The 16,742-nt window shown below is 36.2% G+C and overlaps 1 pseudogene; it reads left to right on the top strand.

Moving 5' to 3' along the window:
* The first annotated feature begins 9,368 nt into the window (after window positions 1–9,368).
* On the top strand, window positions 9,369–10,299 carry LOC143686583 (olfactory receptor 2L8-like; annotated as a pseudogene).
* Window positions 10,300–16,742: the final 6,443 nt, after the last annotated feature.

Raw genomic sequence — 16,742 nt, 5'->3', positions numbered from 1 at the left:
AATTTGTTGTCTCAGCTCCTGTATCTCATTTGAACTATTGGTTTGTTCCTTTAACTGGGCCATATCTTCAATTTTCCTGGTGTGATTTGTTATTTTTTGGTGGCGTCTGGACATTTAATCAGATTTCCCTGAGTGTGAGACCCAGCAGGTTGAAAGATTTTCCTGTGAAGTCTCTGGACTCTGTTTTTTTTTTCTCCTGCCCAGTAGGTGGCGGTTGTCTGTCTGCGGGTCCCACCAGCAAAAGATGTTGTGGCTCCTTTATTAATGCCACTATTGGTGTTTGGTTGGACCCAGTCCCTGCCACTGTCGGAAACTCCCTCCTCACCCTCCAGGCAGCCGCCTATGGGGGAAGGGTGCTGGTCGCCGGCCGCCGCGGCCTGGGGAACTCACCACGAGACCAGGAAGCCGCCCGTGGGGGAGGGGTGCCGGTTGCTGGCCGCCGTGGCTTGGGGAGGCCGCTGATCCGAGACTCGTAGCCGGTCCGGAAAGCCGCCCGCAAAAGAGGGGCGCCGGCCGCCGCGGCTTGGGAAACTTGCCTCTCTGAGACTCTTAGCCAGCCCGGGAAGGAGGGAGGGAGGAGCTCCGGCCGCCAGCCACCGCGGCCCGGGGAAGCACGCGCCGCTTGGGGATCTCACCGCAGCAGAGTCTCGCAGTCAGTCTAGCCAGTCCAGACTGGGGTACGCTGTGTGTCCGTTCCCTGCCGTGGCCCCGGGAGCTGTTCTGCACTGTTTCTGGTCAACTAGTAGTTGCTCTGGAGGAGGAACTAAGACGCACGTACCTTACTAAGCCGCCATCTTGGCCCCCTTCTCCCCTTTGTAATTTTTAAAATATCTTAATTTGATAATACGTATTTAGCACAAGGGTCCTGTTTTAATGACTTTCATTTGTACAACTCAGTGACATTAATTACATTCACAATATTGTGCCAGTTGTCTTCAGTTGCCTTCTGGGGTTTGCCCTCATGACTCTGCTGATCCACAATGAACCCAGCCTTCGCATGTTGATGTAATTCCTACTGAGCCAACTCTCCCTCACGGACATGATGCTGGTTTGCACCATTGTGGCCTAAATGGCAGCTGACTTTTTAACTGAAAATAAGTACATCTCTGCTGGATGTGGATAACAAATCATCCTCTTCCTCATGCCAGATGGTGGGCAGTCCTTCCTCCTGACAGCCATGTCCTTCAACTGCTATGTCACCCACTGCAATACTTTGTCCTTATGAGCTGGAAATTATGCCTGAGCATGATTTTGTGGTCTTGGTTTCTGGGAGCAACCGATGGGCTTATGCAGGCTGCCATTACCCTAACCTTCTCATTTTGCAAATCACATGAGAATGATCATTTCTTCTGTGAGCTTCAACACTGTTGCACTTGGCTTGTGCTGACACATTTATCTTTGAGTATGCCATGTATATTTGCTGTGTGTTAATGCCTCTGGTCCCAAACTCCTTAATTCTGACTTCCTAAATACTCATTCTAGCTGTTGTTCTCCACATGCAATCCACAGAAGCCTGCAAGGTTTTTGCCCAAAATTCCCATTTTATCTGGCTGTGGCAGGATTCTTTTATGGAGCTGCTATTTTTATTTACATGAGACCCTAACTCTACAAGTCAACTAAGCATGATAATACTGTGTTGGTTTTGTATATTATCTCTGCACTGAATCCCCTAATTTACAGTCTGAGGAACAATTAGGTCAAGGAATTCCTGTGCATCAGTGTATTGCCTTACCTCATGAGTAAGATTGATGTACCCTGATTTCTAAAGCTATCCAAAGTGATTGACTCAACACACAGCCATCCATCCTGAGCAGACTTCTCTCTGGTAATCTACCTGTGTACTTGTTATTGTGGGTCCCCTGAGATTGATCCTGCTCTGAGACCCCAAGAAGAGCTTCCAAGGTGTGGAAATTCACCAAATACATCTACAGTTTCCATTCCCATACCCTACACCTACATTTGTCACCCCAAGGGGTAGTTGGAACTCAAGATCTAAAATATCTTACTTTCCTGTAGAAAATTGTACTAATTCCTTTCCCATATCAATAAGGGCTTTTGCCTCCCTTTCATTATAAATTTTTTTTATTCACTAATAAAGAAACACTGTGTTCTGAATTATCAAGGATTTACTGTTTATTTACTAAACCATGTGTTTAACCTTCACAAAAGACCATTCTTTGATGTAGCATTGTTTTGCAAATTCAATGTACTTTCATTAATTTTAGATAATTCTTTATGCCAGTAATTTTGAATCATTTTCACTTTGAAAATGTTTACAGTAAATACACATTACTATTAATTTAAAATATTTGAAAAATTAGGTATTATCTAGAATAGTGCATAATAGTGCATTAGTGCATGTTTTAAAAATATCATAGACTATAGTTAGTAATACTTCAACTGCCTTTTAATACACATTATTTTATCTGGTCTTTCCTAGCATAATGGAAAACTTTAAATGTATAATACATTTTACCAAAAAATTAAAGGAAAAAGTTATCAAAAGTTCATGAACCATTAAACATTTCAGCCAAATCAATAGCATTTAATATATTTTAAAATAAATTGATTTAACAAAGTAAATACATGCAAATATATTTGCATATTTTAAAAGTATACTCTTTCCATCTTATTTTGATTTCCAGCTGTGTTTGCCAATTCAGTTGCTGGCAAATGAGTTAAAAAGTACTACTATGATAAGACACACTTTTTCTATACATTTATTGAATATGAGTATACAAATATAGAAAATTTCAGTGCAATAATATTTTTTGGAGTGAAATGAAAAAAATATTTGTCTTTTTTCCCATTGAATTGACGGTTCCCAGCCTGTGAAAACATCTGAAAATGTTGTAAAAACCTTTCTAATCCCCCCAATACATACCCTCCTCCAAACCTGGGCCTGGCCTATGGTCATCCAACCTTATGCACTGATTCGTCTTCCATCATTCCAGTCTCATTGGGGCATTGCCAAGTGAACAAAAAAGATTATTAAATAAACATGCGAATAAGGAAGTGTACAGTAAATGGTGCAGATTTGTCTCCAAAGACATACCTATGATATCAACACCGGTACTGACAGTGAGGATGTGCTTTTATGTAAGAAGCCTTTGTCAAAGTCTGCTCAGGTGAATCATTTGGAGCTACCATGAAATGAAACAGGCTGATTCTAAGTTTCAGTTTTATGGGAAAGAAACATACAACTGACGTTGAAGAACTTTGATACAAGTAAGGAACAATTGGTCTTTCTATAGAACTAATATAAGCGACTGAAAAATCCCAAATGTCTTTAACAAAGATATGTCAAATTAAATATTTATTTTGCTAAAGGGTATAAAATTTCCATGTACATTTCTTTAAAAAATAAAAATCAAGGACCAACTGACTATTAGGCACTTTTTAAGACAAAGTTCTGTTTGTGCCTAAGCCATTAGTTCTCTTCCTTTCTGGGAAGAACTTTTCAAGTCACAAGTAATCTACTCTGGAGTGAAAATCAAAAGTTATGAAGTCAAATATACTTCAGTGGTTGATGTTATGTATGAACTACTGTTGCCACATAAATGAAAAATGGATATTTGAAACTTGATAATAGTGAGTGATCTATGCCAAAATATAAATAGATTTGAAATAGATATAAGCACATATGATAGAATACTTTCTTTACCCTGACTGACAAAAGAAATGAATTGCGGTTGTATATTTGAAAGGATTAAAAGATATATAAGATTTAACACATTGGATAATGTAGAAAATAGAATTCTAGTACTTGAGGAAAAAGGGTTTTTTTGAGAAAAGCATATAGTAGGTGGTTTATATGTGGCTTGAGCAGGTTATAGAATCTCTGAGATAGAGCTGAATCTCTGAGATAGAGAATGTTTGAAATGTATTTCATATTCTAAGTGTTTGCATGCAACCACTTCATGTGATTATTTATGTTTCAGTCAATGTTAACTTATCTTCAAAATGTCGTTGACTATACGGTAAGAAATGATACTGTAGTCGAGGTGAACAATTCAAAGAACTCCTCAGCTATGTCAACCAGAGTTACAACTCAAGGCATTGTCAAATGACACCTGGGAGACAAAATTATGCCCAATATGAGAACTAGCACATTAACTGATAACATACATAAAATGTATTATGTACTCACTAAGAATTACCTCTTTTCATTTATAATACCTTTTCGATTTGTAGAATACTAGGTCAGATGGTTAAATTCACTAGACTTAAGTCAAATTCCCAATAAGTGGCAGTGCTAAAATGTGATCTGAGGTTTGAAGCCAAATGCTGTACAGTTTACTTGTGAAATGTACAATATCAAGCCATCTCCCATACTGGAACACATTCAAAGAATATATTCTAGTAATATATATCTCTCTGTCTCTGTTTCTGTCTCTCTCTCTCTCTTTCTCTATACATATATATATGTATATAGAGAGAATTATATGTTGCTCTTTGTGTTCATATAATATATAAATTATTATGTTAACATGGAAAATATTATGGAAATATATTCATAAGTACAAACTCTAACCAGGGCATCCTGGTTAGAATTGAAAATAGAATTATTTTACTTAATTGGAAATATAATTTTTAAGTAATAAATAAAATAATAAATTTCAAAAACCACTTTTTTAATGTTTAAAGCACTCAAAACGCGATTTTTTAAATTCTTCTTTTTCATTCTTATCTTGTAATTGTCTGAGGAAAGTTTTGGTGGAATGAGGGATCTCATAGAGGATTACATTCCCAGAAGCTTAAGAAAAGTAGAACCTTCAGCACATATACCTGAGGTGGTTAAAAATACTAAACCACCAAAGCAATTGCCCTGGAAAATTTGTCATTTACTGGTAAGAATTTTTCCAGTCTAAGAGGTCATAGTCAAAAGAAAGGGAAGTGGAGTTTCAGAATGGTTTGGGTAGAACTCTGGATGGAAACCAGAAAATATAAATTTAGCCACTGTTCTGATACCAGGTCACTGTTTGATCTCAAATAAATGATTTTGAAACTTTGCAGTTCAGTTTCAACTACATGACAATGAAAATAAATGTGAACTATCTCTAGCAATAGTAAAACATGAATGCTAAAATTGGGGCAAATTTTCTCAAGTCTTACCTCAAAACATCAAAAGGGGGAATGACAGAAATGAGTCTATGCTAAGAAAGTAGTTACAGAAATGTTAACACATCCAAACTTGAGCAGCAATTAGAGATTTTTTTTCCTCTTGACAGATTATATGTTTATGCAACATGGTTTTCAGAGATAATGGGTTCTTATCTTTCTATAAAGGGATATTTTTATATTGAAAGCAACACCTGACTTGGACTCCATTAAGAGACCACAAGGAAACAATAATATGTGAGTGATGATATAAGGATTCTACTCTCCCATTCATTTGAAACTGGGAATTTGTGAATTGTTGCACAGAACAAGTGAGAATATGGTAAAACTAGAAAACATATGGAAGCATGACTCTAAGGACAAGGTGCTAACATGTGCAACTTAAAATACTAAAATGATTTTATTAGGTCATTAAATAACTGTTCACACACATTTTCCACCATGTAGTACTTTGCATCAACAAGGAATTCATTGGTTGTATACTTTGCATGGATAGCATAGTAGGTGAATATATCTCTATAAAATAGCATTAAAAAGAAAAAATAGAGAATTCATATTGAAAGTTACTTTGAAGAACTTTAGTGTGGATAAAAATGAGCCATCCTTATTTCTGATGCATTCTCTCTCATAATGGGTGACTATCTTAGTAGCTGATGGTTTAGGCAAAGTCTCTTAAATTCCATGAATTCCAGCTTTACTTTTCTCAAATGTAGACATCCTCAAAACTTGTTCTCAGGCATGACACACACCTGCTGTGGATGTCAGGTGGAGTTGGGCAATAAGAGCCCATCTTTCCCACTCCCTGTTTAGAAATGGCATATGCCAAGTCTTGTTCTTTGTCCATCTACTTTGTAACGATGGAAAGGAAGATGTCTGCTATCAGAATTTTTAGGGTGATTGAAAGAAATACATATGAACATATTGTAAACATGATATAAATAGTTATTAAGTTATTAACAGTGGTTGGAAGCAGAAGAAAAGGAGCAAAAATAATCTAACAGAAATGTGCATACACATTTTTCTTCACTTTAAAAATTAAAACAATCAGTGGATATGAATGAATCTTTATTAGGAAGATCTTAAATTTTAATGAAATCATATCACATAATATTAAGAATTTAAGATGAGTGTAAATTGTAAAATTGAAAAGTTACCATACCAGGATCAACTTTAAGGTTGATAAAACATTTAATATTTCTTTGATCTTCTTGAAAGTCTTTTACCACATTCTCTGACTTTTTATTAACTAAAATATTAGCAAAAACATTAAACATTTTAGAGATTCTGCCATGGAAAGCCCATTTTAGGTTAAAAAAAATGATGGGCAGTTTTATAGATTAAACTGTATTTCTAAAAAGATCCTACCCTGTGGTCCAATGAATGTGATCTCATTTGGCAGCAGTGGCTTTGAAGATGCTATTAAGTTAAAGTCAAACTGGACTAAGGATGGGCTCTTAATTCACTAATACTGGTGACCTTATAAGTAGAGGAAATTTTCACAGCTCCTCTACCAGAAGCCTGGAGAGTGGTATGGAATGGATTATCCCCTTAAGAGATGCAAGGTCAGGCCAACAACTTAGTTTTGGATATCTAGTCTTCATAACTGTGAGACAAAAACATTTCTGTTGTTTAATACAACTAGTCTCTGGTACTTTGTTATAGCAGCCCTAGCAAACTCAAACAGGCAGCAATAGCAAAAGTAATTTCAAACATCACTTTGGCAATAGTATCAATAATTCATACTGATATAAGTTATATATTTTATCTCAGTTTAATATTCTATACTGTACACTGAATTTCAAGTGACATTTCAAGTAAAACTTTTCATTTTCCTCAATTAGTTATTGGAATTTATCAGAGACTACACAATAATCAATAATTAATTGAATAAACACTGATGACTCATGACATATCATTTATCTTTCAATTTAGCTGTGTATTTGAATGTTTCTTTTCTAAACAAGTTTATTTTTAAAATCAATTCTAATATTTTATTCAAGTAAAGACAAACAGATGGAATTAAACTTCCACAATGTAGAATAATGGTCACAGTAACACCCATACCCACATACACAGAAGCATCAAATGCTTTTTAATTTAACTGCCTCCTCAATGCTTAGTTTTATGTTTCCAAATATGATTGATGCAGATTCCAAAATCCTTGACCATAGGTTATTGTGGATGAGTTCTCCCTCAGAATCACAACCAATATATCACTTCCTCAATACATTCTCTCCGTACAGTTATGTTCCGCTTGGATTGTGGGACTTTTACTTCTTTGCTCTGTCTTCTAGAATTGATTGTTTATATGTAAAAGTACCATGTCATGGCTAATCATGATGAAACTTGATAGCTATTATTTTAAATATAGGCTAATTTTTATTTTTACTTCATAATATGCAGTTTATACCTGATATTTAGAATTATCAAGACAATGCTCTCAAGAAAGCATTTGGAATTTCCAAGGAAAAAATCATGCAATAACATAGCTGTCAATCACATTGTTGGATTATTTGCATTTTGTTTCAATGTTGGCTTATTTTTTCCGTTCAGAGAAATATTAACAATTTCATCTCCTTATTTTTTCTATACATTTTGGGAACTGCTAGGATCATCTGTTTGTACTTCTGCATTGGTTTCTTGATTTTCTAATTTTTCATTTTTTCCTCATTCTCTATATTTTATTTTACTTTCATAGACAGTTATATGTAATGTCTTTTAAGTCACTGAATCAAATCACTGAATCAATAATTTATATCAGCTGTATATTCTAATTTTCAAGGGCACTTTCTTGTTCCATGGTACTGCTTTAAAAGCAGTAAATGATATTTATTCTGCGGATTTACTATTTCTTTTGCGTCTCACAAGACATTACTTTTCATTTTTAAAAAGTATTTTTCCCATACTTTCTGTTTGTATTCTCAGTCAATTTTTACTATGTGAGTTTATTAAAATTTCTCACCTTCATGGTGGAAGCTCCCTCAAAAGACTTCTCACAACTGTACTTAGAATAATATTTCAGTAATACAGTGTTTGGCTCAGCCCAGTTTGCTTGGGATTTTAACAATTTTGAAATCTCAACATCCTAGGAACTCCATTAGTCCCAAGCAAACAGGGAAGTTTTATGGAACAATTGAAGTACTCTAAGACTTTCTTCCAAAAAACAATTTAACCACCTTCATGATTTCTTTGATATGACAGTTTCTTTTCCATTAATTGAATAAACCTTCCTCCACTCAAATGCTATTAGCAAGATGTATGGAAATCCCTCATCAAAAATTTCTTCTTCTTTCCCTTCTCTTGAGATAACAACAACATATTTCCTTCCATTTCCATGATTTTAGCTGTGTTTTCACACTAAAAAGTAGTAATAAATAATAAATATGTGTAATCAAACTATCACTTTTACCTTTGACTGTTACAAACTTTATATGTATGTAATACACACACACACACACACACACAAAGAAGTAAGTGGGAGATGAGACCTTAAATTATTTAAAATATTTTACCCCTCATAGTTGGGGAAGCTTGAACAGTATCATGGGGACTAAAATGCATGTGCCTTACAGAGGATCTATTGACAAGTCTCTCCTATGAAAAAGCAAGCAATTGAGTTGGGAAGTTAAAAGGACGATTAATGGAGGAATCAAAAATTAAGAGTAGAATTTGCACTTGATAAGAGTAGGCAACAAATAGTCACACATTTATGATCCAAAGCCAAATACTGGTAAATGAATTTTAGGTTGTCATGTTTGGCATAGTGATTTCAAGAAATAGGTCTTGCTTCTCAACATGAGAAATAAGTTGCAGTTCTGTGTGGCTACTCAAATTCCGAATATGTCATACAATGAATCAGTCATTTATTCATTGGAACTGATTTCCAATTTGTACATACTGTATTTAAGTACAATGTTTGAACTTCTCAATCTTTGAATGACAGACAGAAAATCATCTATACATTCTTAATTGGTAATGGATATTTTATTTTATTGCTTCTTGGTTACAAAATATTTTGAAGGTAAATACTTGTACTTTTAACTTGCATCTTTGTGTAAAGGGGTGTGGTTTCTTGTTCAAAATAGGAAAATTTAATGATTCAGTTAGGGAGCTGTGTATGTTCTTAGAAATTCTGTGGTTGGACTAAACATAGAATCTATTTTTTTAAATTTAACTAAGCAGTTCACTATTCTTTATTTTCCTTGTATATATTGTCTCTTCCATTAAGATAATCCAATGAATATTCCATGGAGAATTATAATCATACAAGAACTGATTTCATCTTATTGAGGTTGTTTCCACCAATGATGAATTGGCCTATTCCTCTTCTCTCTTATTCTAATTTTCCTAATGGCTATGATTGGCAACTCCTCTGTGATCCTCCTCATCCTCTTGGATTCCCATGTCTGCATTCTCATGTATTTCTTAACTAGTCAGCTCTTCCTGGTTGACCTAAATTACATTTCCACCATTGTCCCGAAGATGGCTTCTGGTTATCTGTTTGAAAACAAGTCTATCTCCTTCACTGGGTGTGGGCTTCAGAGTTTCTTCTTGACTTTAGCTGGTGCTGAAGCTCTGCTCATGACATCTATGGCCTATGACTGTTATGTGGCAACTTGTGTACTACTCCACTATTCCATTCATATGAGCAAAGCTATGTGTGTGCTGATGACCACAGGATCTTGGATAATGGGCTCTGTCAATGCCTGTGCCCACACTGCATATGCACTTCACATCCCTTATTGTTGGTTCAAGGACATAAATCATTTCTTCTGTGATGAACCAGCCATGCTGACTCTGGCTTGCATGGATACTTGGGTCTATGAGTACACAGTGTTTGTGAGCACTGCCTTCTTCCTTGTGCCTCCTTTCACTGGCATCACATGTTCCTATGGCCAGATTCTCCTGGCTATTCACTGTTTGCAGTCACTGGAAGGGAAGAAGAAGGTATATTCAACACGTAGTATCCACCTCACTGTGGTGACTTTCTACAATGCAGTCTTTACTTACACTTATCTGCACCCAAGATCCCTCCATTCTCCAACAGAGGACAAGGTTCTTGTCTTCTACATCATCCTCACCCCCATGCTCAACCCTGTTATTTACAGCTTGAGAAACAAGGAGGTTTTTGGGGCCCTGAGACAAGTGACTCAGCAAATGTGTTCTGTCAATGGTTAGACAATTTATTTATTAGTCTCCAAGATGCAGGTGCATGACCATTCTGTCATGTTTAAAATCAAGAAAAATTCTATTACAGGTTTAAAGACAGGGAAAACATATAAATGATTAAAAATGAAACTAAAAATTTTTCTGTTCTTATGTCATACTTTGTGTTTGCTTTGTACTGACTTTTCCCATCAATATAAAGAACATATTTATTAATATGTTGAAATGAAAATGGAAACTGCATAACTTGGAGTTACCACTCAGCATAACAACTCTATTATGTTCAGTGTACCTCTCAATATCATTACATTAGTATAATGGAGAATAACTGTTTTAGGGAAGACAGTGTGTATTTGAAAATGAAAGAATACTTTATTTATTTCTGTTGTTATGTGCCTTTAAGAAGTTTATATATAGCTTTCTTCCTAAATTTTGGGTGGGCTGATACATATATATAGTGATTAATCAGAGAGCTCATCAAGGATTTAGAATTACTTACACCAATATAGAGGAAATGTGACAAATTTATGTCCTGAAAGGGGACCAGGATTTATCTGGGTGAATGTTGGGGAACTGATTTATTAACAGATCTACTTTGGACTCAAAATTTAGGGCTGTGGAGGAGCCAACTAGGCAATAGAAGAAGTGGAGCCACTTCAGGTGGCCCTTTAATTATCTACTTACATTGTTTTAATGAGTGAGATACAGGAACATATAAGATGCTAATTTCAGGCACAATGCTTAAGAAAGGGATATGGGATATGGAAAAAAATAGAAATCATTTCATTTCCATTTTCTTTTAATCTTCAAAGACATATTAGGACCCAAATTTGACAGAGACTATGAATGAAAGAAGAAGAAATAGACCATTTGTCATGAAGGGATTTGTAAATCTACTTGGCAAGCATTGGTGCCCCTGGGCTCTGATGATCCAGTGTGACCAAGAGCTGAGTAGAAACCCCATCTCTTCATTTCCATAATGAACACAATGGCAGCAACATTTGGGGAAGTCTGAATGTTCTCACCCTCCCTTTTCCATTGCAAGTGCCCCTCATCTTTCAAATTTTCTTTGATGGAGTCTTGGTGGAATCTGGTCATGACTGTGTTACACCGATTGTACACTCCAAGCATGATTCCATGGTGATCTTTTTTCTCTTTAAATGCAGATTGACCTGTATTTGCTTCTGAAGTAATAAAATTAAAATTAATTTTCATGATGTCACTTTTCTTAATGTAGTACATAATTATCTCCATTATCTACATCTCCAGGAGCAAATCCCAGCACACCATACCTGCATTTTTTTTCTCTACATGCAAAATTAAATGCAAGTTTCTGAACAAATGATAACCTGTTCAAACTTTCACAATTTCAATTTCAGTTATGCAATTGCCTGTTTCTAAAATACATTACCCACTATTCTCACATAAGTTTCCTTGGTTGAACAGTTTATCATTTCTTACATTTCTCAAGGCAAAGATCATCATTTTCATACGGAAATTTTCTTGGACTTATGTGTTCTGTATTCTGCCTCTCTGCTGTCAATTATGCCAATATTTTTAGTAATGAAGAACATTACCCAACATTATTGTAATCATTTTATTAGTCCATATTACTTCCTGGACCTTTAGCCATCAATGGTTTAGTCCTTTCTTCTTCTTGTGCCTAGATCTTGCTTAATGACTAACTAATCTACCTGTAAAATATTTGCTCCTCAAAGCATAACTTGGGAAGTCTTGCAGATTATGCTTCCGTATAATTATTAGACTCAGTTTCCAAATGGTCTGCCAAAACATGTTGGTGTTTTGAGTGAGACTGCATTGACTCTGTATATTAATTCATGGAGAAATGAATTCTATTCAATACAGACTCTCAATTCATTCTAAAATACACATCAGTTGAGGATATGGGAATTGATGAAGACATGGGTAAATTAACATAATGGGATTTATTTTGCATGAGAAAAAATCCTCTTCTCCTTAAACCTTAAAACAGATATTTAGTTGCTGAAGCTGCTTCCCTGGCAGATTCACCTCTTCTTTAAATGATATCACGTGACAAGGTATTAGTCCATAAAAAAAAATTGAACATGGATAATCAAAAAAAATGCTGCATTGACAGTCATGAGACATGACAGCCATAACAGGTCTGTGCATCTATTTCCTTATCTTGCAACTATCTTAACTCCTTATGTGAACATTGTATAGACAACCCTATGTAAAATTCCAATGAATGGAGTAATTGCAATGGCAATTTCACTTGCAATTACAATTACATCAATTTTACTTTCTACCTTGGATAAATTTAAACTACTAATATAATGTATATAACATGAAATCAGTATAATATGCTGTTCTGAGGTAGAATACAAATTACATTTAAGAAGTTATTTGATATCCCAAGTTTTCCTTCCCAGGTCGTCAGAGACCACAAACAACGGAGTATCAATTGATGTTACACTGGTTTCTTACAATTTTCATGGTAGTTCAAAATAGAATAATTTAAGTACACTTGAATTCTTAACTTTGTCATAATTTTTAAATCACTTTATTTTTATTCAAATAATCATGAACATCAACATCCCACAAGGTAAAATGATGGTCCCACAGCCCACTACTCCTCACTACAGAATACACTTCCCAGAGGAAACAACTTCAAATAATTTTTACTAATTTTTTTTATTTTGTCAATATATTTTCATGCAATAGATTTTTTCCCCCTAATGCTTGATTCCTAAATCTCAGATACCATCCTGTGGCTCTGACCACTGTGGGTCTTCTACCTAATCCCTCCTCATATAGCACCTTCACATACTTTCCCTTTATCCCATCTTCCAAACTTATTTACAACCCACTGTGTGTCTTCTACCCAGGACATTTATTTTTTGGTTCAGCATGAGTGCTACAAAAGCTGAAATTTAATTCATCTGAGTATTATTTTTGGTGAGTTTTCAAATTTGGAATAATTTTATCCAAAATATATACTCATGCCTAAAAAATGAATATTATTAATATAATTAGTATGAGCTTTTTCTATTAGTTTTATTTTCTGATTCATTTTCTTCTAGTATTTCACTTTTATCCTTCATGATTTCATAGCATAATATCCAGATTATCTCTCCTGGATTAACTAGAGATGCCCTGTGCAGGTTTTCTCTGTCTTTTTGGTTCTACACTTTTCCTTGTTAACTATTTGGGGTTCCCCAGTTGACAGGATTTGGTTTGTCTGCTCTTCTTTACATCAGATGGATCTCCCTCTCCCTGGTGTTTGAAGCCAGCAGGACTTTGTCCTAGATTCTCTGCTCTGCAAATTTTTAAACTTCTTTCATGTTTCTAACTGCTTCCACCTGGAGGGTAAATTCTGGGAGGACTGTCACCCCAGCCGAAGCAGGGTTGGAGACCCACAAAAGAGGTGCAAGTTGACCCCAAAACTTCCCTGAAAGGGTGATCAGGTAGGGTGTCACAATCTTTTCCAATGAGTCCACAAAGGGGAGCAATCCTGGCCTGTCCAGCAATGCAGTCCTTCAACTAATTGTCTCCAAAACCTTGAAGAAGTTCTGCAGTTTTAATTCTCCTTCACTTATGCCCTATCCTTACAGGTTTGAAATAATGGCTGGCAGCACCTTTTCCAGTGTAGAGGTGAAACGCTGTCTCCTACCACCTTTGCCCAGGCCAGGTTGAAACAATAGCAATGTTGCAACAGGCCCAGTCATGTCCCTGATTCTTCCTGGAGAAACTCGAGATCTTTTAGCAGGCTGGCGTCTGATATGAATACATTCCCTCCTGAAGTAAAGTGCTGTGAAGAATCTCAGACTGCTCTGAAAAACAGAAAGCTTCTTGGGTGGTTTGATACTCAAAAGGGAAAATACCATTTCTAGTAATTATTAGGAAATTAAAGTGTGGTGAATAATCTGAATAAAAACCTTTACCAACTGTCATCTAACTATAGCATATATTTCTGTTTAATACCTAAATCATGTAAACCCTCTCTTCATTTAAAATATGGAGACTACTTTCATGATTAATTCTGTCATATACTTTGCAGCTCAGAAGGCCCTCTACTGGAAAGTCAGTCAAAATATCACAGAGAGTTTATTTATAGTTTTCATATAGCAGTATTCATGCAGGTATCCACCACAGCTTCAGGAAGTATTTAAAGCTAGCTGAATACTATATTTGTTATTTTTTAGGTATAGATGTATTTTTATTATCTATTATTCTAAGTGTTTTGATTTACCTTTATAACGCACTGTTCTTTCAGCTGCTGGATCTTGAGGGCCTATGACATGTCAGGCAGTGTTATGAGCAGTGGGGTTACCTTGGTTGACAAGGCAGGTGGTGGCCTGCCTCTGGGGGAATTTATATTATTTTGATAATGAATACTCAAAATGAAATAAAACCCCATAAAAAAATCAAGCATGTTAATTCCCACTTTACAATGAAGAAACCTAAGCTTTATAGATGAGTAACATTCCCAGGCCACATAGGTGAGAGGAAACCAAGCCAGACCTAGGATGACTGGTCCAGTATTCTGTCACTAATAGCTGCTCCCCAAAATCAGCAGTTTATTTTTAACATGAAAGAATGCAAAAGGGGGGAAACAATCCTTCATTACAAAGGTTACTTCCACAAGTATTTATCTTTCAATGCACACAAACACATGCATGCAATGATTTAGACTGTTTTGCATAGAAATTCACTCACTGACAGTCTAGGCTAAGTCACTTTCAAAACCTTCAGCAGGTCAGGCTCTCCTGACAAAGTCAAGGGTTCCTCAGTTTTAGAGGATGGTGGAAGGCAGAGGCAGCATAGGAATCCATCCTGCCCACAAATCATGTACCTGGCACCTGCCTGTAGTCTTTCACATCCAAAAGATCTATGCAATGCAGAATTGCAGAGGCCAGACACTCCACAAGAGGGGTGAGGTCTCCTCCTCTTCATGCTGGCTGCATCCAGAGTGCTTCAGGAGGCTGAACTGTATCTTGCAGCCAACACTGAAATACCCAGTGTCAGTCAATCAGGTATATAGATGAGAGACACAAATATCAGGATATAAAGAATTTAACTTGGGGGGAAGATGACTCTGCCATGAGTCAGTTCCCAGGTGGACATCCAGAGCTCAGAGAGATCTAAATTCAGCATCAGGTACTGTCAAATAATGCATCAAAGAGATACAGGAAAGGGGAGGTCCTCTTGTGAGGAACTGTGTTCCTTATGACTTTCCCTCTGGAATTTCCCCTGCCCCAGAGTGTGTCTCCTTCCCCAAAGGTACCAGCTTCAAAGTGGTAAGCACTATTGAACTTTATGGCTTATGTTGGGTTTCCAAGAGGGTTGGACAGGTTGAGGCTGCATAAAAATATATCTTTTTTGCCACCTGATACAGTAAACAAACAAATCAATAAAGCAATATCCAAAAGAAGACAATACTGTGGTGTGTTTTAAATGTGTACACTTTAGAAATAATGTATCAACACACACATTTTAGTACCTCCAGTCTTACGTGGAGATTATGTCACTCTCTAAATCTGAGCCATTGTGTGTTTGTGAGGACAAGGTTCTGCCCCTGACTAGCCATGCAAAATCAGTACAATGAACTCTGTCTACTTTGCTTTTATTTGTTCCATAATTTAGAATGTTGTACATTTCAAAACATTGAAGTATTGGCAACTTGTTAAATCATGGCACCTTTGATGATTCTTTATTCCCCATAGTCTAAATTAAACAAGAAAACAGAGATATCATTGTGGTCTCACAATGGCAAATCTTCCTAATTCACAGAGAATCCCTAATCTAGCAGGAGAATGCATATCCCACCATGGTTGGCCATTCCTAAGGAACAAAGTTAGTGGCCAAAGAGATCATATTTGAGCCATTTACTAGAGAAGAAAGTTCAAACAGCTGGAAAGGAAAATATGTGCAATTAGAATGATGCCGCTTAATGACTTGCCCCACCACTGAGAAACTTCAGAACAGTCCCAGAAAAGTACAGCAATGCTCAGGTTCTACTGCAATAAAGCATTATATCTGCAAAGTTTATAGTTTAATTAAGGCAGAGCACCCTCTATCATAGGAGGAAGGTTCACTCCAAGGAAGCACATACAACAGGATGAGTGCTTCATACTGAGATGTCAGATGGGGAGAGACAAGAAGAGGTACATTTTCCTGGCTGTACACATGTGTTCCAGTGTGAAGCCCAAGGAAAAATCAGCACTTGGGTGTGCTGAAATCCTGAGAATATTTAAGGAACGGCTCTCAGTTCTCAGGTATAGAGTGCTAGAGATTAGAAATATAAGTGATACCAACGTTACTGCAAATGTTGGTGAAGTTTACACTCATGTGGTATGAAACAAAGTGACTGACATTGACATCATCTTTTTTTTTTTTTTTTAAAGAAAGAGGGAGGAAGGGAAGGAAAGACAGAGAGAAGGAAGGAAGGAAGGAAGAAAGGGAAACATCTT

The sequence above is a fragment of the Tamandua tetradactyla genome, chromosome 6, assembly GCF_023851605.1.
Source record: "Tamandua tetradactyla isolate mTamTet1 chromosome 6, mTamTet1.pri, whole genome shotgun sequence".
In the NCBI taxonomy this organism is placed as follows: Eukaryota; Metazoa; Chordata; class Mammalia; order Pilosa; family Myrmecophagidae; genus Tamandua; species Tamandua tetradactyla.
This window is presented reverse-complemented; position numbering and strand designations above follow the sequence as displayed.